The sequence below is a fragment of the Bufo bufo genome, chromosome 4 (genome assembly GCF_905171765.1).
Source record: "Bufo bufo chromosome 4, aBufBuf1.1, whole genome shotgun sequence".
NCBI lineage: Eukaryota > Metazoa > Chordata > Amphibia > Anura > Bufonidae > Bufo > Bufo bufo.
This window is the reverse complement of record NC_053392.1, coordinates 141,961,479-141,986,847: the sequence shown is the minus strand read 5'-3', so window position 1 is coordinate 141,986,847 and position 25,369 is coordinate 141,961,479. Positions and strand designations below refer to the sequence as shown.

General features: G+C 43.5%; 1 protein-coding gene across 1 annotated transcript in view; it reads left to right on the top strand.

Moving 5' to 3' along the window:
* Window positions 1-25,369, top strand: part of FAM124B (family with sequence similarity 124 member B) — a 76,666-nt gene that overhangs the window by 21,568 nt on the left and 29,729 nt on the right. Inside the window, exon 2 of the mRNA XM_040428012.1 lies at window positions 18,349-18,580. The gene's annotated coding sequence lies outside the window, so the exon portion shown is untranslated. The remainder of the gene's footprint in view (window positions 1-18,348; window positions 18,581-25,369) is intronic.

Below are 25,369 nucleotides of genomic sequence, written 5' to 3'. Positions count from 1 at the left end.
CAGATAGATGCAGACCAAAAGCAGATATCTGCAGAAAAGTTGCTCTGCCATGTTAGACTTTCTCGGTTGTTGGGTGCAGTTTTCATAAAGTTATTCATCGCTAGTGTTGATCATGAATATTAGAATTGCGAATTTTTATCACGAATATCGGCACTTCGATAATTTGCGAATATTTAGAATATAGTGATATATATTCGTAATTTCAAATATTCAAGATTTTTTGGAATCAGTACACATGATCTCTCCCTGCTTCTAGCTTGTGGGCCAATGAGAAGGCTGCAATATCTTTGACTTTAGGAGTAGTGTTGAATTTTCGTAATGCAAATTTTTATAGAGAATTTTTCAATTGCTGATTTCCACAATCAAGAAAATAATGACTGGAGATAACGAATTCAAGAAATTCGCGAATATATGGTGAATATTCGCCAAAATATTTGCGAAATATCACAAATTCGAATATTGCCCCTGCCCCTCATCACTATTTATCGCAGCATGGTGGCTCAGTGCTTAGCACTGGTGACTTACAGTGCTGGGGTCCTAGGTTTGAATCTGACCAAGGACAGCATCTGCATTAAGTTTGTATATTCCCCTGTGTTTGTGTGGGTTTCTTCTCACAGAAGAAACAGATGAGGTGCTGGCTTATTTAATATCCAAGTCATTTCTCAAGGCTTATTTTAAGAGCTGAACATTGACTTATAGGATAGCTGCCTTACAGCTGGTGGCATTAGAGGCAGGGCCATCTTTAATATTGATTGGACCCTGGGCAAAAATTTACTTGGGCCCCCTGGATCCCGCCTTCCCACACCTTAGCAGGCAATCACGCCCTCCACCACAACACACACACAAAAAATCCACACATCTGGTAGAGTACAGTGAATGACTGTAAATACTTCCAGTTCTCAAGACTCCAGCAGCTCAGGATCAGTGCTCTGGGCAGCTGGGCTCAGGCTGGAAGTGGACACCGCTCTGTAGGAAGGAGACCAGGGCTCGGCTCACCCTAGCGTTACAGTGCACCCCAGCACCCCACAGTATGCAGTATAGCACCCTATAGTATACAGCAACCCACAGTATGCAGTATAGCACCCTATAGTATATAGCACCACACAGTATGCAGTATAGCACCCCACACTATACAGTACCCCACAGTATATAGTAGAGCAGTATAGCATCCCACAGTATACAGCACCACACAGTATGCAGTATAGCACCCCACACTATACAGTACCCCACAGTATATAGTAGAGCAGTATAGCAGCCCACAGTATACAACACCTCACAGTATACAGTAGAGCAGTATAGCACCTCACAGTATACAGCACTCCAAACTATACACGACACAGCATCCCACACTATACAGCATCCCACACTATACAGTACAGCAGTATAGCACTCCACAATATGCAGCACCCACAGTATACAGTATACAGCCCCCCACAGTATACAGCCCCCCACAGTATACAGGCCCCCACAGTATACAGGCCCCCACACTATACAGCACCCCACTATACAGTAGTTTACAGTAAATTAGCATAACAGCCCCTGTCACCTTTTTCTGATGTAATCTTCACAAAAAAAGCTCCACGGTTAAGACAAACTTCTACAGCAACACTCCTGGTAGAAAGGACCTTGATGACCTCATAGCCATGTGACCAGTAATATTGCTAGGTTACTGGTCACATGGTGATGATGTCATCTAAGGTCCTAGAGAATCACAGCTCTCAGAGTACGCTACCTGGAGTGCCGGCAGGCATGGCATGGCAGCACCCCCTGTGTAGCTGACAGCCTGACACCCGGGGCAGTGGCTAGCAGGGCTCAAGAGGCAGCTGCCTTGGGCCTCCCAGGAGCAACTGGGCCCGGGGCAGCTGCCCCTTTTGCCCCTTGTTAAAGACGGCCCTGATTAGAGGCAGAGCTTGTTAAGAGCTCATTTGCATCCCTTCCCTCCCAGAATTCCAGAGGAGCATGTATGGCCTATAAGTCTCCTCACAGGTGCTCTCTCCCTAAGGAGAGTTAGTTCCCCCCTGACCCGGACACAGGCCTCTCACCTAGTTAAGCCAATACTCTCTGCTCTGCACTGATGAGGGGCAATCAACCCGAAACTGTTGTCTGCAGATGAGGTGCTGGCTAATTTAATATCCAAGTCACGTCTTAAGGCTTATTTTAAGAGCTGAACACTGACTTATAGGATAGCTGCCTTACAGCTGGTGGCATTAGCGGCAGAGCTTGTTAAGAGCTCATTTGCATCCCTTCCCTCCCAGGACTGCTGGTATCCAGGGAAACAGGGGGAGGGGGAGGGGGTACCACCTTTAACGCACCCTTGGCCCCTTTACCCAACCTTGACCCATAACAAAAGACACCGACAACTGTATCACTTTATTGCTGGGAGGTGATCGGCCACAGCTTCTTTATTAAAGCGGCAAACCTTAATAAACCATAATATCGGAGCGGTATGCCAAAGGCTGGACTCCCAGCGGGCAAGTTAAACAGTAATCATCCGAGCTGTCTGCCAACCGCTGGACTCCCAGCGGGCAGTTACTCCATCTGCTACCACCATATCTCCGCTGTACTCAAATGCCGCCAGCTGTGACTTCATGAACTCGACCAAAATTCGCAGCTCTCAAAAGCCGTAATCATCGGAGCAATATCCAAAACCGCTGGACTCCCAACAGGGTCTCTTAAAAATAGAAAAAATAAAACAGAATAACCAGGTATCCATAACTGATCAGAACCGTGCACCTCGACCCGCCTCCCAAGAATAACCGCAAAGGGAGGGAGGGCCAATCTGCTTCTACTTGCAAGAGGAAGTGACCAGGACAGAGAGGAGGTATATGTGACCTTCAGGATTTCCTGCACCGCCCCCATCCTGTCTAAGAAGGATCCCCAGTGAATTAACCCTCAATGACCCTAATCTGCAACCTACTTAACCATTACTGAGACGGGGCCAGATTCTTAAATGCCCCTAAGGGGAAAAGGGGGGAAGGGGGAGGACCATCAGTCCCTAAGCACCCTCCCTATACAGTCAGGCGCTTTCCAAATTCCAGAGGAGCATGTATGGCCTATAAGTCTCCTCACACTGATTAAGGTGATCTCTCCCTAAGGAGAGTTAGTTCCCCCCCTGACCCGGACACAGGCTTCTCACCCAGTTAAGCCAGTACTCTCTGCTCTGCACTGATGAGGGGCATTCACACTAAAACAGCTGTCTGCAGATGAGGTGCTGGCTTATTTAATATCCAAGTCACGTCTCAAGGCTTATTTTAAGAGCTGGACATTGACTTGTAGGATAGCTGCCTTACAGCTGGTGGCATTAGAGGAAGAGCTTGTTAAGAGCAAATTTTTATCCCTTCCCTCCCAGAATTCCAGAGGAGCATGCATGGCCTATAAGTCTCCTCACACTGATTAAGGTGCTCTCTCCCTAAGGAGAGTTAGTTCCCACTTGACCCTTCCCACAGAAGACATACTGATAGAGAGTTTAGATCGCTCCATTGGGGATGATAATGTCTGTAAAGTGCTGTGGAATTTGTCAGAGCTATATAAGTGAGTAAAATACATAAATAAATGACACCTCTGCATTCCATCAATATGGAACCCCAGACTAGGCCACAGATCAGAGCAAAAGATCTTTTTGCCATTGTGGTTCACTTATGCCATGTCATCCAGAATGAGAACCTTCAAACAGATTAAACGTTAATTTCATGTTATTCAGAAAGCGGCTATGTGAAATCACTAATGTATGGCCAGCTTTAAAAGTCACATTTTTTAGAGAGGAGATAAACCATTGTCTGTTACAAAGAGCAAACAGCTCTTTTATTCAGACAAAAAGAACATGCCACACATGAAATACAAATGTGTCCCAGGTCTATAGGAATGCCGAGTGGTGTAGTGCGGCCCCAATAGTTTTCAGTGTGTGTCTTGGTGCTCCTATCTGGATACCGTCCCTCCCCAGGGCTTGGCTCCAAAGCAATAAAAGGGATGGTGGAGGGGGAGAATAAATCGAGTCCAGACCATTATAAAGTTCAACGGCTTTACTTGAGTAAACTTGCATCCAGACAATATTCAGGCTTTCTGTTAGTTCCAGCAGGTTTTGGCCTAAACTGGCAGGCAAACTTCAGTACTCCGCTTTCTCTCTCTGCTGTGCTAAACTCGGCTCTATTCTGGCAGCTGGACTTTCGGTCTGTTCTCTATCTGTGAAGTGGGGTTCTTTTGGCTGTTGACCCCCTTGTGACACTCTGTAGGTTAATCTGCAAGGAGTCATGGTGCTCTATGACCTGCTTCCCTCTGTAGAGACTCCTGCTGCAGCAAGGGGGCCTCCCCTAGCTGCTACATCATGGTACGTCTGATACTAGCTAATACTGACTAGACACTTCCTGCCGCCACTCCTGTCATGGTGGGGAGTAGGGAAAACTCCCCACCGTACAATGTAGGGAAGAAGGGAATGCCACTAGACCGTAAAGCCAGGATAAGGGGAGCAGGTCACCTCCTAATGCCACCCTCATCCTATTCCTGACCTCCTGACTTTATGAGTCGTCCTCGATGGTAGGGGGGCTTATACTCCGGAACCTGGGACCTTCTGACCCTAATGATCCCTGAAATAGGAGTCAGGAATAAGAGACGACCAGTTTATCCACAACACGGATGAATCAGAGTCTCACACAGGCCTAGCAACTAGGAAGGGACAGACAATGCACAGCTACTGGATCGGCAGGTAAGAGTCCCAAACAACACGCACTTACCTGCCGCTGCAACCACGACAACTGGACCCCATGCAGATGTACTGGAACCCGTTCACCTCACAGGACACAGCACAAAACACAAACACGGAATCCAGCAAACCAAAAACTGCGTGGACCCCCATGCAGATAGGATGCATGGCGGCCCCAGCAGAGCTGCACACTGACTAGTGGTTCCCCCTCTGGGGAACCCTGAGACCCCCTTCCGGAGGCACAGACAAACAAGGGGATGTCTAGGCATTACACCAAACATACTAGACATAGAATTCAAAACTAGACATAACAACAAATCCCCAAAACAAACCCACACCAAACATAACAACAGGTAAGGTAGGGAACAAGGAGGAGAACATAGGGAGACATCGCTAAAAACCTTGATGTTCCACAAGGAGGCTCTCATGGACAGGTGAAACATCCAGAGAGGAGCAAAGCTCCTTCTCCTACAAAGGCAGAGAAACAACTGACCTCATCTCACAACTCCAACATAAGAAGAGCCATGAGGCCACACCCAGCTCCACCTTGCACACACCTTAACCCCATACACACCAAAATGGGAAGGAACACCAGACTAAAAGGGGAAGTGACCACACATGCTGAAACAACACGTTGCCACCGGCAACAAGCATGCACGGCACAAGTGTCACATTCCACTACCACCAGACCATGACACAGCCGTGACACCTCCCTTTGTACTAAATAGGACTAGCCCACTTCTGCCCAACAGTGGGGAGAATGGAATGGTAAGTTCCATTCTATCTAGAGATCTGTCTGCCATGTGCAGTGGCCGGGTTTGGGGTGGCCCCAACGCTATGCTGGGTCCCCCGGACTAGAAAGTATATTATAGTGCATTTGTATTGTGTTGTGTGCGGTTCTGCTGCGATACTGCAGGTATATAAAGGGACAAGCGTTATTGGAACAAATAATTTCTACTGGTGTGATATACCAGTCACCACCCAAAAAAACTGATTGAAGCGGGGTGTTATATACCAATATACTTTCTTTATAGTGCATTTGGGTACTGTATAGTACATTTGTGCATGCGCGTACGCGAAAATTATATTGCCAATATTTCACATTGAAAAAAATAATGAATGGAGATCGCAAATTCGAATAATACACCTGGTATGTCACTGTCCATGTTGGGGGACTATTTGTGCACTTCTAGTAATTATTTCTTGGCTGCAAATATGAGCTGAGGGTTTTTCAGGTTTACCTGCCATTAAAATAAATAGGACCCGCCTTGAACTTGCGGTTCGTGAACATTTGATCGCGTTCGCGAACCGTCCAGGCACATGTTCGTCCATCACTAGTGGTAAACAACATCTGGGTTTTCCCCTCCAAAACATGGTCTTCTTTAAACCCTATGGCAGCTGTGTAAAATTACCAACTTCTCAATCAAAGCCCTAACAGTCTCTCAGTATTCATTAACCCTTTCCACAAAGCCATGTAAATACAGTGATAATGAACAGAATATATATCACAATATATATATAAAATGCAGTTACACAGTATTAAACAGTGCAAGTTAACCCTTTTAGGTAAAATAAAGTAAGACGTTTTAACTTTGCATAGGGAAAATAGGCAAATGTCCAAATGTCAAAGTACTCCTTGCTCCAGGGCACTATACATGTATCCGCTGCCACCTGCTGTTGAACCAGGCATATTACATGTACAAAACAGTTTCATAACAACATGAGGAATGCACAATGTAGGAGGACCTGGAACAAATGCATAGATGACATTATTGGTAACAGTTAAAGACAGTAGCAGGGTGAAGAAATGGTAATACCACTCTGGGGTATTACACAAATGTAAGAAAAAATAGAAAAATAAATGTTCTGCCTTTTTTGTACCTTTTTTCATTGCATTCCTGTAGTTAAAAACGCTGCATGCTACATGTTGGACAATATAATATAAAACACCATGCACCACACAAACTTTTTGTATGGCATTTCCTGGACTTTTTTGCTTTTGGTATTTTTTTAAAAACTGCATGCTCTGGTTGTGGCCTTTTTTCAGGTGTTCTCTACTAGGAAAAGAAGCCTAAAAAGGCTAGAAAAATGAGACTAAAAGACGTCACCCCAAAAAATCACATTCTTTAGAAGCCAAGAAATCACAAGGAAAGAATCATAGTGTGGCAGCACTCTTACGCATATTGATGAAGTAAGCCTGAAATAATTGTGTAATTACCCTCTTAGTTACCACAAGTATGCCTTTTTACAGCAGCCACTAAGGACCCTTAGGCTACGCCTAAGTTTTGCAGCAGTTTTTCCTTATGACCTAATTACACAATTATCACATTAATTACTCTGCATGGTAAACTCCATAAAAAACTTAAAAAATTATTCCAGGATGTTTTTTTGTTGATCCACCACCTAAAAAATTAAAAGAACAGTGATAAGTCTTATGTGCCCCATAATGGTAGCAATGAAAACTATAAGTAATCCCGAGAGAAAATTACACAAAGTTATTAGTTCCAAATTCATAACATAGGATTGTTAGGATCCACGAAAACAAAAAATAATTCCAAGACATATTAAACCTCTATCCAATATGGTCAGTTTTTTTATGTAGTTTTTGAAGCCAAAGACATAAATGGATCATATATGGAGAACACATACTGTATAAAGGGAAGACTGGGGGAAATCATTCCTTTTGTGCCTGAATTCTGTCCAAAAAGTAGCAAATTTTGGCAGATGCAATTTTTGCACAAAGACTTTTGCACAAAGATGCAATTTTAAAGTTGTAGGAAAAGACACAATCTTACTCCGGGGATGGGGAAGGGGGGGGGGGGGCATACAAAAACTAGAGTAACATCTCTAGATATATAGAGAAGTATATTTAAAGGTGTGCCAAATTTATGAAACAATGGGCAGTGTTTGACAAATTTGGCACGAATTATGGCAGCACAAGTTTAATCTGTAATTTTTTGGAATCGCACATCAAGTATCTAAATGGGCGAAATTTCAACACTGAGAAGCTTTGACAATTTGGAAAAGAGTTTGCTGCTCACTGAGCAAGCACTCTATGGGGTAGATGTGAGGGAGGGTGGTAGCGAGGAGACTTAGGAAAGTGAGGTAGCTAGCTGGGTAACAGAAAGCGAGGTAGAGGGAAGAGTGCCAGGGAGGCTAGCCCTGATCTGACACACTCCAACAAGTTTGCAGGGTTGGCAGATGAGGGGGATGTCAGTTCAGGAAGAGCACTGCTGCAGCCAGGCACTTCCTCTACCAGTCAGCTCCAGTAAGCAGGGGACCAGGAGAGCAGGGCAGGCCAGACAGGTGCTGGTAGTGGGAGACTCAATTATTAGGGGGACATATAGGGCAATCTGTCACAAAGACTAGGATCGTCAAACGATGTGTTGTCTTCCTGGCGCTCGAGTTCGACACATCGCGGATCGGGTTGAAAGATTACTGGGAGGGGATGGAGAAGATCCAGGGGTCATGGTCCGTATTGGAACCAATGACAAAGTTAGAGGTAGGTGGAGCGTCCTTAAAAATGATTTTAGGGATTTAGGTCAAAAGCTTAGGGCAAGGACCTCAAAGGTAGTATTCTCCGAAATACTACCGGTACCAGAAGCCACACAAGAAAGGCAGCGGGAGATTAGGGAGGTTAACAAGTGACTCAAGAACTGGTGTAGGAAGAAGGGGTTTGGGTTCCTGGAGAACTGGGCCGACTTCTCTGTTGGCTACAGGCTCTATCGTAGGGATGGGCTGCACCTCAATTGGGAAGGGGCAGCTGTGTTGGGGGAGAAGATAGCTAGAAGGTTGGAGGGGTGTTTAAACTAGGGACTGGGGGGAGGGTAATTACGTTATAGGATGGGAACATAGTGCAGATAGAGACCGGGGGCAAGGTAATGGGACTGGGGGAGAAATGGAAGGAGGGACTAGAACAGCTCAGGAGGAAAAGTGTAGGGTACAAAATATACGGTACATAAACCTCTTAAATGAATGTATACTAATGCCAGAAGCCTGACTAATAAAACTGGGGAACTGGAATTAGTGATGTGTGAGGGCGACTATGACATAGTGGGAATAACTGAGACATGGCTAGATGATAGCTATGACTGGGCGGTATATGTACAGGGTTACAGTCTGTTTAGAAAGGATCGCCAAAACAGGAGAGGGGTCTGCCTTTATGTAAAGTCCTGTCTAAAGCCCGCAAATCATAATGAGGTGGTTATTATGGGGGACTTCAACTACCCAGATATAGACTGGGAAACTGAAACTTTTATATCTCAAAAAGGAAACAGGTTCTTGGCAATAACCAAAGACAATTACCTTTCCCAACTGGTTCAGGACCTGACTAGAGGATGGCTATACTGGACTTAGTATTAACCAATAGACCTGACAGAACAACAGATGTGCAGGTCGGGGGACACCTGGGAAATAGTGACCATAAAGTATCATTCAATAGAGTGTTTCTTCAGGGAGGAACAAAAATACCAAACTTCAAAAAAGCTAAATTTAGCCAACTAAGAGAGGCCATAGGCCTAACTAACTGGGACAAAGTCCTCAAAAATAAAAATACAGCCACAAAATGAGATATTTTTAGAAGCATCCTAAAATATAATTGTGAGTGGTACATACCTTATGGGAATAAAAGGTTAAATAACAAGAAAAAACCAATGTGGATAAATAGAACTGTAAAGAAAGCAATAAATGACAAAAAGAAAGCATTTAAAGGAAATCTGTCACCTGCTTTTAGCATTTTAAGCTGTCACCATCGCCATGTTCACTTAAGTACCTTATTTCCTGCAGTCTTCTTCTTACTTTATTTCGTTTGGCATTTTGATAAAAAAAAGCCCTTTTTATGATATGCTAATGAAGCCGACAGGAAGAAGGACGGGGCATTTCTAGAAGGTAGACGATGACGTGGGGAGGGGGCGGAACCGTTTGCCGGGGCAGTGGGAGGTTATTTCAGGATCAGGAGGCGTTCTTGGGATTCAAATTAAGGCGGGCTGGGCACTGCAGGGGGGCGTCACGGCATCAGAGAGGAAAAACACGCCCCTGTGGGCACCTTGGAGCTTCATTAGCATATCATAAAAAGGGCTTTTTTTTATCAAAAGGACAAAACGAAATAAAGTAAGGAGAAGACTGCAGGAAATAAGGTGCTTTAGTGAACATGGCGATGGTGACAGCTTAAAATGGTAAAAGCAGGTGACAGATTCCCTTTAAATCACTAAAACAGGAGGGTAGCGAGGAAGCACTTAAGAACTATAAGGAAGAGAATAGAATATGTAAAAAACTAATAAAAACAGCCAAGCTACACACTGGTGTTCGGTGCGGATCCGTCTTGTATCTGACCAGGCGGATCCGCACCGATAATGCAAGCGCTTGTATCTGTCACCTGCTCGTGAGCCCCTTCAAACGGAGCTCACGAGCGGACAGCAGAACGCTAGTGTGAAAGTAGCCTTACTGAATCTGTCGACCACTACCCAAACCACAGTCTTACCCTCAGCAGATGGCAGATCCATGATGAAGTCCATAGAAATATGGGACCAGGGTCTACTGGGAATGCGTAGGGGTCGCAGTTCACCAGCAGGATGAGTTCTAGGGGTTTTGGACTTGGCACACACCTTGCAGGCCAACACATAGGACTTGATATCCTTGAACAGGGTGGGCCACCAATAGGACCTGGATACCAACTCTTTAGTACACTTGATACCAGGATGTCCACACAAAACAGAGTCATGACACTCACCCAACAGCCAGAGACGGAATTGTTCAGGAACAAACAACTTATCTGTTGGTGTGAGTGCTGGGGCCAGATGTTGTTCTGCCTTAATAAGAGCCATAAGGTCTTGGGTCACAGCTGCTAAAAAAACACTAGCTGGTAATATGGTTTCAGGCGGTGCGTCCGTAGGCTGAAACGCACAAAAACTCCGGGATAGGGCATCTGCCTTCACGTTCTTACTTCCTGGCCTGAAAGTGATGGAGAAATTAAAGCGTGTGAAAAACAATGCCCATCTGGCTTGATTGGGATTTAACTTCTTAGCAGACTCAAGAAACATCAGATTTTTGTGATCAGTAACAACGGTAACACAATGCTTAGCCCCCTCCAGAAAATGTCTCCACTCCTCAAATGCCCATTTAATGACCAGCAATTCACAATTCCCCACATCATAATTTCTCTTGGTTGGAGAAAATTTTTGGGAAAAGAAGGCACAAGGCCTTAAATTGGTAAGACTAATGGGACCTTGAGAGAGGACCGCCCCCACTCCGTCCTCAGAGGCATCCACCTCCACAATGAAAGGTCTCTCTTGATCCGGCTGAATCAAAACTGGGGCGCAGCTAAAAGCCATCTTAACCACCTCAGCCCCTAGCTTAAACACCCTTAATGACCAGGCCACTTTTTACACTTCTGACCTACACTACTTTGACCGTTTATTGCTCGGTCATGCAACTTACCACCCAAATGAATTTTACCTCCTTCTTTCCTCACTAATAGAGCTTTCATTTGGTGGTATTTCATTGCTGCTGACATTTTTACTTTTTTTGTTATTAATCGAAATTTAACGATTTTTTTTGCAAAAAAATGACATTTTTCACTTTCATTTGTAAAATTTTGCAAAAAAAAACGACATCCATATATAAATTTTTCTCTAAATTGATTGTTCTACATGTCTTTGATAAAAAAAAAAATGTTTGGGTAAAAAAAAAAAATGGTTTGGGTAAAAGTTATAGCGTTTACAAACTATGGTACAAAAATGTGAATTTCCGCTTTTTGAAGCAGCTCTGACTTTCTGAGCACCTGTCATGTTTCCTGAGGTTCTACAATGGCCAGACAGTACAAACACCCCACAAATGACCCCATTTCGGAAAGTAGACACCCTAAGGTATAAGCTGATGGGCATAGTGAGTTCATAGAACTTTTTATTTTTTGTCACAAGTTAGCGGAAAATGATGATTTTTTTTTTTTTCTTACAAAGTCTCATATTCCACTAACTTGTGACAAAAAATAAAAACTTCCATGTACTCACTATGCCCATCACGAAATACCTTGGGGTGTCTTCTTTCCAAAATGGGGTCACTTGTGGGGTAGTTATACTGCCCTGGCATTTTAGGGGCCCAAATGCGTGCGAAGTAGTTTGAAATCAAAATCTGTAAAAAATGGCCGGTGAATATCTTGGCAAAAGACAACTTTTCCCATTTTTTTTTATACAAAGTTGGCATTTGACCAAGATATTTATCTCACCCAGCATGGGTATATGTAAAATGACACCCCAAAACACATTGCCCAACTTCTCCTGAGTACGGCGATACCACATGTGTGACACTTTTTTGCAGCCTAGGTGGGCAAAGGGGCCCACATTCCAAAGAGCACCTTTCGGATTTCACCGGCCATTTTTTACAGATTCTGATTTCAAACTACTTACCACACATTAGGGCCCCTAGAATGCCAGGGCAGTATAACTACCCCATAAGTGACCCCATTTTGGAAAGAAGACACCCCAAGGTATTCCATGAGGGGCATGGCGAGTTCCTAGAATTTTTTATTTTTTGTCACAAGTTAGCGGAAAATGATGTGTTTTTTTTTTATCTTACAAAGTCTCATATTCCACTAACTTGTGACAAAAAATAAAAACTTCCATGAACTCACTATGCCCATCACGAAATACCTGGGGGTGTCTTCTTTCCAAAATGGGGTCACTTGTGGGGTAGTTATACTGCCCTGGCATTTTAGGGGCCCGAATGTGTGAGAAGTAGTTTGAAATCAAAATCTGTAAAAAATGGCCGGTGAAATCCGAAAGGTGCTCTTTGGAATGTGGGCCCCTTTGCCCACCTAGGCTGCAAAAAAGTGTCACACATGTGGTATCGCCGTATTCAGGAGAAGTTGGGCAATGTGTTTTAGGGTGTCTTTTTACATATACTCATGCTGGGTGAGAGAAATATCTCGGCAAAAAACAACTTGTCCCATTTTTTATACAAAGTTGGCATTTGACCAAGATATTTATCTCACCCAGCATGGGTATATGTAAAATGACACCCCAAAACACATTGCCCAACTTCTCCTGAGTACGGCGATACCACATGTGTGACACTTTTTTGCAGCCTAGATGCGCAATGGGGCCCAAATTCCTTTTAGGAGGGCATTTTTAGACATTTGGATCCCAGACTTCTTCTCACGCTTTAGGGCCCCTAAAATGCCAGGGCAGTATAAATACCCCACATGTGACCCCATTTTGGAAAGAAGACACCCCAAGATATTCAATGAGGGGAATGGCGAGTTCATAGAATTTTTTTTTTTTGGCACAAGTTAGCGGAAATTGTTTTTTTTTTTTTTTTTCTCACAAAGTCTCCCTTTCCGCTAACTTGGGACAAAAATTTAAATCTTTCATGGACTCAATATGCCCCTCACGGAATACCTTGGGGTGTCTTCTTTCCGAAATGGGGTCACATGTGGGGTATTTATACTGCCCTGGCATTCTAGGGGCCCTAAAGCGTGAGAAGAAGTCTGGAATATAAATGTCAATTTTTTTTTACGCATTTGGATTCCGTGAGGGGTATGGTGAGTTCATGTGAGATTTTATTTTTTGACACAAGTTAGTGGAATATGAGACTTTGTAAGAAAAAAAAAATAATTTCCGCTAACTTGGGCCAAAAAAATGTTTGAATGGAGCCTTACAGGGGGGTGATCAATGACAGGGGGGTGATCAGGGAGTCTATATGGGGTGATCAGGGAGTCTATATGGGGTGATCACCCCCCTGTCATTGATCACCCCCCTATAAGGCTCCATTCAGATGTTTGTATGTGTTTTGCGGATCCGATCCATGTATTCGTGGATCCGTAAAAAACATACGGACATCTGAATGCAGCCTTACAGGGGGGTGATCAATGACAGGGGGGTGATCAATGACAGGGGGGTGATCACCCCATATAGACTCCCTGATCACCCCCCTGTCATTGATCACCCCCCTATAAGGCTCCATTCAGATGTCCGTATGTGTTTTGCGGATCCGATCCATGTATCCGTGGATCCGTAAAAAACATACGGACATCTGAATGCAGCCTTACAGGGGGTGATCAATGACAGGGGGGTGATCAATGACAGGGGGGTGATCAGGGAGTCTATATGGGGTGATCACCCCCCTGTCATTGATCACCCCCCTATAAGGCTCCATTCAGATGTCCGTATGTGTTTTGCGGATCCGATACATGTATCCGTGGATCCGTAAAAAACATACGGACATCTGAATGCAGCCTTACAGGGGGGTGATCAATGACAGGGGGGTGATCAATGACAGGGGGGTGATCAGGGAGTCTATATGGGGTGATCACCCCCCTGTCATTGATCACCCCCCTATAAGGCTCCATTCAGATGTCCGTATGTGTTTTGCAGATCCGATCCATGTATCCGTGGATCCGTAAAAAACATACGGACATCTGAATGCAGCCTTACAGGGGGGTGATCAATGACAGGGGGGGGGATCAGGGAGTCTATATGGGGTGATCACCCCCCTGTCATTGATCACCCCCCTATAAGGCTCCATTCAGATGTCCGTATGTGTTTTGCGGATCCGATACATGTATCCGTGGATCCGTAAAAAACATACGGACATCTGAATGGAGCCTTACAGGGGGGTGATCAATGACAGGGGGGTGATCAGGGAGTCTATATGGGGTGATCACCCCCTTGTAAGGATCCATTCAGACGTCTGTATGTGTTTTGCGGATCCGATCCATGTATCCGTGGATCCGTAAAAAACATACGGACGTCTGAATGGAGCCTTACAGGGGAGTGATCAATGACAGGGGGTGATCAATGACAGGGGGGTGATCAGGGAGTCTATATGGGGTGATCACCCCGTCATTGATCACCCCCCTGTAAGGCTCCATTCAGACGTCCGTATGTGTTTTGCAGATCCGATCCATGTATCAGTGGATCCGTAAAAATCACACGGACGTCTGAATGGAGCCTTACAAGGGGGTGATCAATGACAGGGGGGTGATCAATGACAGGGGGGTGATCAGGGAGTCTATATGGGGTGATCAGGGGTGATTAAGGGTGAATAAAGGGTTAATAAGTGACAGGGGGGGGGGTGTAGTGTAGTGGTGTTTGGTGCTATATATTACTGAGCTACCTGTGTCCTCTGGTGGTCGATCCAAACAAAAGGGACCACTAGAGGACCAGGTAGCAGGTATATTAGACGCTGTTATCAAAACAGCGTCTAATATACCTGTTAGGGGTTAAAAAAATCACATCTCCAGCCTGCAGGCAAACGATCGCCGCTGGTAGGCTGGAGATCCACTCGCTTACCTTCCGATCCTGTGAACGCGCGCGCCTGTGTGCGCGCGTTCACAGGAAATCTCGCGTCTCGCGAGATGACGCGTATATGCGTGACTGTGCGCAGGACTGCCGCCTCCGGAACGCGATCCTGCGTTAGGCGGTCCGGAGGCGGTTAAGTGTCTCATAAACTTCAATAGCCTCAACAGACTGGTTCTCCAGGTACGCCCCTTTTTTGGTGAGGTCGGTCAAGGGCCTAGCAATTACCGAAAAATTCTTTATAAATCTACGGTAATAATTAGCAAATCCTAAAAAACGTTGTAAGGCCTTTAAGGATGATGACCTTACCCAGTCCAAAATTGCCAATACCTTGCTGGGATCCATTTTAAAAGCATGAGGAGTGAGAACATACACAAGATACAGAATCTCTTGTACCCCAAAAACACATTTCTCCTGTTTGGCCGCCAATTGATTCTTCCTCAAAACCTCCAACACTTGTTTCACATGAGACACATGACTCTCAAAATCAAGGTGTAAACAATTACAAATTTACCCAAGAATTCTCTAAAAATATCATTCATAAAGTTTTGAAACACAGCTGGCGCATTGCTGAGTCCAAAAGGCATTACAAGGTATTCGAAGTGTCCAGCTGGCGTATTGAAAGCTGTCTTCCACTCGTCTCCCTCCTTAATTCGAATCAATTTCATGCACCCTTCAGATCAATTTTAGATAACCAGGAAGCCCCCATTACCTGATTAAACAAATCAAAAATCAATAGAAGGGAGTGTTGATTCTTGATCGTAATCTTATTCAACTCCCGGTAGTCGATGCAAGGTCTGAAGCCTCCATCTTTCTTTTTGACAAAGAAAAATCCCGCCCCCATAGGAGACACAAAAGGCCTAATGTGTCCGTTACTGAGACTCTCTTCAACATAATCTTCCATGGCCTTGCGTTCAGGTCTGGAAAGATTATAGATACGTCCCTTGGGATATCTGGCCCCCTCTACCAATTCAATGGCGCAATTATAAGGTCTATAGGGCAGTAGCAACTCGGGGTTCGAGGAGGAGAACACATCCATATATTCCTTTAAGAGTAAAGGCAATGTATTGGATTCTGCTGAGACCCCCACTTGTACTACAGACAAGCACGAGTCGCATTCAACCCCCCATTTCATCAATTTCCCCTTGGTCCAGTCAATAATGGGGTTATGTAACTGGAGCCAAGGCATTCCCAGTACCACCCCTACTGGTAAGTTTTCTAGAAACAACAGAGAACACATTTCAGAGTGACACATACACCCAGTCAAGGATATCTCAGGGGTAGAATACTTCCCAGTACCACCACCGGGGGGGGGGGGGGGGGGGGGGGGGGGGGGTGGTATCGATAGCCATGATGTGGATGGGAGTGGGTGGTGTCAAAATCGGAATACCCAACTTTAATGCAAACCTCATATCAATAAAGTTGGCAGCAGAACCTGAGTCAATGAACGCATTACCAGAACATTTGTTAATACCTATGGAGACAGTAATCGGTACTAATAACTTTTTCTTGACCACATTAGGAAATACCTGGTTCTTAAGCTTCAGCTTACCGGAAGAAGGTTTCTTGGAGCATTGGTTTATCCAATAGTCTGACTCGGCACAATAGAAACAAGCCCCTTGACGGCGACGCTGATCTCTGCGAGTCATCCCTATCTGCATGGGTTCCTCAGAACGTCTTTCCCTAACACGTCTGTCAAGTCGCACAGCGAGTGTCATAGTCTCCTCTATTATTACAATGCCCACGCGCTGGCTCTCAGAACCGGATGACAAGGGGTGTAATCTGAAATAAAGTTTACAATTCTCTTTGAAAAAAAGAAACTTTTTACGGTCACCTGAAAACGGTTCTGGAAGCTTAATCTGAGGCTCCATGTGATGACTAGATACATGTGGAGTGGTGGCACTCTGTCCTGACTCATGTAACTGTGGCCAGCAGATTGCCTGTTAAAATAGAGCACCAGTGGAGTCATGTGACGTTGCCAGCGTCACATGACTCCTGAGTTCCAATACAGCCGAGCGCCGAGTGATCAGCTCGGCGCTCAGCCCCAGAGTGGTTATCACGGGGACGGGAGACGCCGGACACGCTGATGACATGAGCGCACCTCGGCTGTCCCCGCCTCCTGGAACCACGCACAGAGCGCATCGTGACAGAGGGGATGTCATTGACTCATATGGGAGAGGTTTCTAGGTATGCTCTGTGATGTGCTGTGATCTGTGCAGAGGTCATTGTACAAGAAAGTAATAGATAAGCTTTGACAATCAGCTATTGTGAATGAAGGATCCTGTCTTATCTGTCATTCTATTCCTGCCTGTAATGATATCACCTCTGTGTATAGATAAGGGGATAACTGCTTTAAAGTGATCTGTACAGACCAAGACATGGTGCCTATTATTAGGCCTAGTGACAAGTGTGAAAACTGCAGGATTTTATGTTTTTTGTTTAAAGATAGATATTGACATAGAAAGTTAAAAATAACATCACCAAAAAATTCCATAAAAATGTGTTAAACATTAAAAATTTAAACAATAGGTTATTTTCTGACATTTTCTGTGCTGTTATGTGTGCGCATGTGCTGTTATCCTTGATTTATTGTTCTTTAAAAATTTCCCCCAGTTGTGAAGAGAACTATACGTACCTGCTTCCGGCTGCTCAGTCCTGGGCTGTCATCACTGCACTTCCGGTTTCTGTATGTAAACGTCTTGCATGTTTAGTGTCACATGCATCGCTTCAGCCAATGACTGGCAGCAGTGACGTTTCCCAAAGTGGCACGTGACCCTGCAGTGACAGGCCACTTTGGGGACACGTCACCACTGATGCCAGTCATTGGCTGCAGTGGTACATGCGAACCAATTTGTGCAGGAGGTTTCCATGAGGGGTTTCCTCCCACACTCCAAAGACAAATACATAGAGAATTTAGATTGTGAGCTCCACTGGGGACAGCGAGTGGTGACAATGTAAAGTGCTGCAGAATATGTCAGCACTATATAAGTGATTAAAATAAATAAATTAATATTCTCCTTTAAATACATTCTGAACCAAGTGTTTTCTGAAAGCAACAGCACATTCAACTAGAGAAATATGGAGAAAATAACTTGGAATCGAAATAAAAACAGTAAAGCAAAACTTACACAACTTTTTTTTGTAGATTTAAACTGTGATACTAAAAGTGGAATTTAAATTTAAATACCTGGTCAGAGAATACATAGGAGGAACAGAAATAATATATTCTAATAAAAACGGTATTTCCTTCTGAGAAATCTTGCTTTCTTTTAATCACCACTGCTGTTCTACGTTGTATATAGAATTTTTTTCTTTACGTTAACTAACTGCTTTTGTATTTCCTTTTCTAGACTCTCACAGCGGGAGAAGAGAAAACTGTGGCAGGCTGTGTCATATATTACTGCCTGACAATAGATGCTCAGACTGAGTTTACTGCTGATGCCACCTCCCCAGAATAGGAAGAACAGAGGAAAGGTCGGGACTCTTCCTTTTCCAGCTCAGTTTGGTAAATAGGAGAATAAGGCAAAGAATCTGCTGCAGAGCAAGTATGAAAGCATCTATGAAGAGAACAAGCCACCCTCATGAACAACAGGTAAGTGAGCAGATCAGTTCTCCAGAGTTAGAACAGGGTCCACAAATCACTGAGCTACAAGGGAAGCACATTAACTTATGACTTGTCCATGAGATAAAATGTCTCTATAGGGATCATATATGTAAAAATGGTCTAGATACCATGCATTGTATGGCATTTCTAATACTCGATTTAGCCTTTCTAAGTTGTCTTCTATAGAAGCATTTCTAAGCTATTTTACCCTCCACACACAGGTAGCAGACACAAGGTTAATACCACTGCTGGCAGCTATTTCAGTCATCACTGATGTTTTCTGACAGCCTCTCGACAACATATAAATCTATATATCTCCAGAATTTCATCCCATAACAATGCAGAAATAGAAGTCATACACACATCTGCATTACAGTCCCATACAACCTCCTAGTGGAGCTGTAATGGGGAGACCATAGTTTATGAGGTTCTATTGTACTTCTATATGTTTCTGATTTTTCTGTTGGATTTGTATATGTATAGTGTCATGTTTCTTTGGATGACATACCATATTATACCCTAGAAACATAGCTGGTTAACAACTTGTCACCGATGATCTATTACCTCTGTGTGGAGATCAAGATAAGGCCACAGATCGCCATAATGCACCAATAGTATAGCATCTATATTACAAATAAAAGATCTGGATCCTCCCTGTAGTTCAAGTTCACCAAACTTTGACCACCATAGGGTTCTATGACGATCTAAGGTTTGATTTACTTTAATTGTGGGAAGTCTTGTTGACCAAATGTGGATACTGAGGCCATGGCCATCTGAATTCCCCCCTTAGGCCCCTTGCAGACGAACATGTCCGGATTAGGTCCGGATGCGTCCCGGTGCATTGCGGCAAACCCGCGTGAGTAGGTACGCAATTGCAGTCAGTTTTGACTGCGATTGTGTTCCGTTGTTCAGTTTTTATCGCGCGGGTGCAATGTGTTTCGCACGTGCGTGATAAAAAACCGACTGTGGTACCCAGACCCGAACTTCTTCACAAAAGTTCAGGTTTGGGTTCAAGGTTGTGTAGATTGTATTATTTTCCCTTATAACATGGTTATAAGGCAAAATAATAGCATTCTGAATACAGAATGCATAGTAAAATAGGGCTGGAGGGGTTAAAAAAAACTAAAACATTTTAACTCACCTTAATCCACTTGTTCGCGCAGCCGGCATCTCTTCTGTCTTCATCTGTGAGGAAAAGGACCTTTGATGACGTCACTACGCTCATCACATGGTCATTCACATGATCCATCACCATGGTGATGGATCATGTGATGAGCGTAGTGACGTCACCACAGGTCCTTTACCCAGGTCCTGAAGATAGAAGACAGAAGAGAAGCCGGGCTGCGCGAACAAGTGGATTAAGGTGAGTTAAAATATATATATTTTTTTTAACCCCTCCAGCCCTATTTTACTATGCATTCTGTATTCAGAATGCAATTATTTTCCCTTATAACCATGTTATAAGGGAAAATAATAATGATCGGGTCCCCATCCTGATCGTCACCTAGCAACCGTGCATAAAAATCGCACCGCATCCGCACTTGCTTGCGGATGCTTGCAATTTTCACGCAACCCCATTCATTTCTATGGGGCCTGCGTTACGTGAAAAACGCACAAAGAGGAGCATGCTGCGATTTTCACGCAACGCACAAGTGATGCGTGAAAAACACCGCTCATGTGCACAGCCCCATAGAAATGAATGGGTCCGGATTCAGTGCGGGTGCAATGCGTTCAACTCACACATTGCACCCGTGCGGAAATCTCGCCCATGTGAAAGGGGCCTTACTCATAAACAGGAAAAGAGAACATTTGAAGACTTCATGCAATGGACAATTTGTGGACCTTCAGATCCAGTTTTTCTGCATTTGTCTTGAAACTTTACAGCAGTAATGAAAGTGAACTCTGATCTATGCAGTCATTGAGGATAACTGTAATTAGTCAGAAAACATTAACTGGTCACACACAAGCCATTGCCCTGTCTTGTGAGACTTGCTCCTGGTTTCAAAACCATGTCTATTACTTTGTGCAGGAGGAGCACGTTTTGCTGTGTATTGTTGGCAGATAGTGTTATTATTATGCACATGAATGCGTATGTTGTGCCAAAAGCGTAAAACGCAACATAATTACGCATATTTAGCATTTCAATGAGTGAGGGAAAGAAATACTGTGGATTCTGCCAGCCACATAAGCAACTTTGAAATTGGTTTCACAAATGCTTTCATTTGTTTTTACCCATTTTAGGAGCATAAGATAAATCCACAACACACAAACCAAATGTCTCCATTTAGCGAGATAATTGCTGAAGACATGCATATTCCGAGCATATAGGAATGTTAATTTAACAATAGAAGTGAAGAGAAAAGCAGACCATACTGTATCTTTTTTTACTCTGCACTTCTCTTTTGAAATACGGCAGGAGTACAGAATATGGACCAAGGATAGATGGTTTTGATGTCACGGTTACTGACCTGGGCCAATGTTTCACATCTTCTACTGTGAACTGAAGATGGGGCATGCTATTTGGGTATAAAATGGCATCGAAGACATCTGAACCTACATAAATGTGCAAAGATAGCCAGAATTCCTATTAAGAAATCCATGCCTTGCTCATTGATATGTGTAGATTTTGCTGAGGTTTACAAGTGACTAAAACTGATTGCAAAAACTGGATAATCTCTAAGAACCTAGTTATTTAACCACTTCCCATCTGGGCCCTTTGCCCCCTTCCTGACCAGGCCAAATTTTGCAAAACTGACATATCTCACTTTATGTGGTAATAACTTTGGAACGCCTTTATTTATCCAAGTCATTCAGAGATTGTTTTCTCGTGACACATTGTACTTCATGATAGTTATAAATTTGAGTCAAAATATTTCACCTTTATTTATGAAAAAATCCCAAATTTACCCAATTTTCTAAATTTCAATTTCTCTGCTTTTAAAACAGAAAGTGATACCTCATAAAATATTTATTATTTAACATTCCCCGTATGTCTACTTTATGTTGGCATCATTTTGGAAATGTCATTTTATTTTTTTAGGACGTTAGAAGGCTTAGAAGTTTAGAAGCAATTCTTCAAATTTTTAAGAAAATTGCCAAAACCCACTTTATAAGGACCAGTTCAGGTCTGAAGTCACTTTGTGGGGCCTACATAGTGGATACCCCCATAAATGACCCCATTGTAGAAACTACACCCCTCAAGGTATTCAAAACCGATTTTACAAACTTTGTTAACCCTTTAGGCGTTCCACAAGAATTAAAGGAAAATGGAGATCAAATTTTTAAATTTCACTTTTTTGGCAGATTTTCCATTTTAATCAATTTTTTTCTCTAACACATCGATGGTTAACAGCCAAACAAAACTCAATATTTATTACCCAGATTCTGCGGTTTACAGAAACACCCCACATGTGGTCATAAACTGCTATATGGGCACACGGCAGGGCGCAGAAGGAAAGGAACTCCACATGGTTTTTAGATGCCATGTCCCATTTGAAGCCCCCTGATGCACCATTACAGTAGAAACTCCCAAGAAGTGACCCCATTTTGGAAACTAGGGGATAAGGTGCCAGTTTTATTAGTACTATTTTTGGGTAAATATGATTTTTTGATCATTCATTATAACACTTTATGGGGCAAGGTGACCAAAAAATTGGTTGTTTTAGCACAGTTTCTATTTATTTATTTTTACAGCGTTCACCTGAGGGGTTCAGTCAAGTGACATTTTTATAGAGCAGATTGTTACGGACGTGGTGATACCTAATAGGTATACTTTTTCTCATTTATTAAAGTTTTACACAATAATAGCATTTTTGAAACCAAAAAATTATGTTTTAATGTGTCCATGTTCTGAGAGCTATAGTTTTTTTATTTTTTGAGAGATTTTCTTATGTAGGGGCTCATTTTTTGCGGGATGAGGTGACGGTTTTATTGGTACCATTTTGTGGGACATACGCGTTTTTGATCACTTGGTTTTGCACCTTTTGTGATGCAAGGTGACAAAAATTGCTTGTTTTGACACAGTTTTTTTTTTTTTTTTTTTACGGTGTTCACCCGAGGGGTTAGGTCATGTGATATTTTTATAGAGCTGGTTTTTACGGACGCGGCAATACCTAATATGTATACTTTTTTTTATTTGTTTCACTTTAACACAATAATAGCATTTTTGAAACCAAAAAAATTATGTTTTAATGTGTCCATGTTCTAAGAGCTATAGTTTTTTTATTTTTTGAGAGATTTTATTATGTAGGGGCTCATTTTTTGCGGGATGAGGTGACGGTTTTATTGGTACCATTTTGTGGGACATACGCGTTTTTGATCACTTGGTGTTGCACCTTTTGTGATGCAAGGTGACAAAAATTGCTTGTTTTGACACAGTTTTTTTTTTATTTTTTACGGTGTTCACCCGAGGGGTTAGGTCATGTGATATTTTTAGAGAGCTGGTTTTTACGGACGCGGCAATACTAAATATGTCTATTTTATTTTATTTTTTCTATTTTAAATTTTTTTTTTTATTCCTTACTTGGGATTTTTTTTTTTTTTACATGTGAAACTTTTTTTTATTTTATTTTTTCAACCCTTTATTTTATTTTTATTTTATTTGACACTTTTCGTCCCCCATAAGGTCATACAAGACCTCTGGGGGACATTTACTTCACTTTTTTTTTTTTTTTACACTGTTGATTTCTCCTGTAACTGGGGCTGACATAGTAGCCCCAGTTACAGGACAAATGCACCCCTATAGAGGCTGTACAGCAGCAATCCAGCGCTGTACAGCCTCACAGCAGGGCTGATCGAGGTCTCTGAGAGACCTCACACAGCTCCTGCACACTCCGGTCACGGCGGTCACATGACCGCCGGGCCGGAACAGGAAGCGCACAGCGCTTCCTGCTCTGCAGACACAGCGCTCGGTGAGCGCTGTGTCTGCAGCGATCGTGAAGGCAGGGACACCTGGGCACTGTCCCTGCCTTGTCTTAGGGTTGCCCTGCTGTCACTGACAGCGGGCAACCCGATCAGCAGCTGCACGATTAGCGTGCAGCTGCTATTTCTGACAGGACGTTTTAAAACGTGCTGTCAGAAATAGACGTCCACCCATAGGACGTTTATATCCTATGGGCGGACGTGAGGCGGTTAATAAGCTAATGCTGCCTTACTAATAAGTAGGCAAAGAGAATATTGAACATCTTGGCCAGTTTGTCTAAGGTACAGTGATCCATTGGTCAGAGTCCATAATAATGTAATTGCTGTCGGATAAATTCCACCAGTGTACAATCTGGGCCGTCTTTAATATTGATTGGACCCTGGGCAAGAATTTACTTGGGACCCCTGGATCCCACCTCCCCACACCCTAGCATGTGGCCACTAGAGGTGTTCCTTGGCAGTAATGTAAATACTGCCTTTTTTCCTGAAAAGGCTGTGTTTACATTAAAAAGCTTGCAGAGACATGCTATAGACACCAGAACTACTACGTTTAGCTGTTGTGGTTCTGGTGACTATAGTGTCCCTTAATATAGATTTAAAAAAAAGAATCAGCACAAAAGTATCAAATAAAATGGCTGTATCATTAGTCAAAAAATTAAAAAAGCACAACTTCTGACACAAATACATAGTATTTTGCAGATTACTTTTTTTTTACAATGTGCAGATAGTACTGTACTACTAACCCCTCCATCCACCCCTCCCTCCCCCTTCTCCAACCACCCAGCAACCTTATTCACATAAAACAAGTAATATATATATATATATATATATATATATATATACACAGTATATATATATATATATATATATATTATAGCTCACAGTGAATTACATTAAATTCTTACATTTCTGAGGACTCCAGCAGGCTCAGGATCAGTGCTCTGGGCAGCTGGGCTCAGGACTGGAAGTGGGCACCGCTCTGCAGTTCAGGAAGGAGACCAGGGCTCGGCTCACCCTAGCGTTGCAGTGCATCTGCGTGATGTCATGGCGTGCGGCGTTCGCAAAGGACAAGGGAGGTCGGGAGGAGGAGCAAGCAAGTACCTTATTTTTCGCCCTATAAGACGCACCTAGGCTTTAGAGGGGACAATAAGGGGAAAAAAAAATTCATTATACCTCAGGTCAGACCACCAATGAGACCCCCAGTGTTAAACAGACCTCAGATAACAGCCCCAATAAGATCCCCAATGTTAATAAGACCTCAGATCAGACCCCCAATCAGACCTTAGCTCAGACCCCAATATGAATGACCTCAGATAAGACCCCCATGCCTCATATCAGCCCCAAGTAGCCTCATATCAGCCCCCATTATCCTCATAACAGCCCCCAGTAGCCTTATAGAAGCCCCCCAGTAGCCTCATAGCAGCCCCTATTAGCCTCATAGCAGCCCTCATTATCCTCATAGCAGCCCCCATTAGCCTTATAGCAACCCCCAGTAGCCTCATAGCAGACTCCATTAGCCTCATAGCAGCCTCCATTAGCCTCATAGCAGCCCCCAGTAGCCTTATAGCAGCCCCCAGAAGCCTTATAGCAACCCCCATTAGCCTCATAACAGCCCCCAGTAGCCTTATAGCAGCCCCCAGTAGCCTTATAGCAGCCCCCAGAAGCCTTATAGCAACCCCCATTAGCCTCATAACAGCCCCCAGTAGCCTTATAGCAGCCCCCAGAAGTGTCCATCAGCCTCAGAAATATAAAGTAAAATAAACCACTTACCTCTCTTGCTCCTGGATGCCACCGCTCCTCTCCTCCGACGCGATCTGCATCCTCCTGCTGTCGGCTGCACTGTGAAGGCTGCGCACA